This window comes from Macrobrachium nipponense, chromosome 4 (genome assembly GCF_015104395.2).
Source record: "Macrobrachium nipponense isolate FS-2020 chromosome 4, ASM1510439v2, whole genome shotgun sequence".
In the NCBI taxonomy this organism is placed as follows: Eukaryota; Metazoa; Arthropoda; class Malacostraca; order Decapoda; family Palaemonidae; genus Macrobrachium; species Macrobrachium nipponense.
The window spans coordinates 107,307,759-107,308,414 of record NC_061100.1 but is presented as its reverse complement, the minus strand read 5'-3'; the positions used below and the strand labels follow the sequence as shown (position 1 = coordinate 107,308,414).

Here is a 656-nt window from a genome sequence, read left to right as displayed (position 1 = left end):
TTGTGAATGTAAATTTGTATAGAAATCACAGTGTTTAAAGTGACACCACCTCCTTCCCGAATCCTTGTTGGAGAACTTTGACTGCCTGAAATTACTCCACTCAGGTAGAAACCGGCTGTTTTATGTTTTTCTTCGCGGCAAGAAGGGCCGAAGGTTGGCAGTTCGGCTCACAGCTCCTTCATAGTTTGCAGTTCGGCTCACAGCTCCTTCATAGTTTGCAGTTCGGCTCACAGCTCCTTCATAGTTTGCAGCTCAGCTCACAGCTCCTTCATAGTACGAAGAACTGGAAACTCAGTATTCTGTGGAACTTTCACATCGCATGGAGCACTAATTAACCCTCATCTGCTACAGTAGCCTCAAGCCATCGACACCAACGACAGACGTCGCATACCATCAACTGATGTCTTGTGCTAGCAGTTTTAAGGATGGAAATTTCTTGAGGTATGTCACTTTCATTAGACACCGTGATTTCGTGGCTTTAAGATTTTTCCCAAGATTCATTAAAATAATCTGTTCCTTGCATTCAGCCCTTTTAAATAATAAAGCTCGCTAATTCATCGTAATCCTTAAAACGAAAGCAGTTTCTTTTTTCATTTTGTTCATTCACGTTGTTCCCGTATAGGTTTATTGGTTTTAAATTATATGTGATCCAGCTT

At 41.3% G+C, this 656-nt stretch overlaps 1 long non-coding RNA gene across 1 annotated transcript in view; it reads left to right on the top strand.

Annotated features, from left to right (window-relative positions):
- The first annotated feature begins 322 nt into the window (after window positions 1-322).
- The window catches only part of LOC135211698 (uncharacterized), a 740-nt gene continuing 406 nt past the window's right edge, over window positions 323-656 (top strand). Inside the window, exon 1 of the long non-coding RNA XR_010313719.1 lies at window positions 323-441. This is a non-coding gene — a long non-coding RNA (uncharacterized LOC135211698). The remainder of the gene's footprint in view (window positions 442-656) is intronic.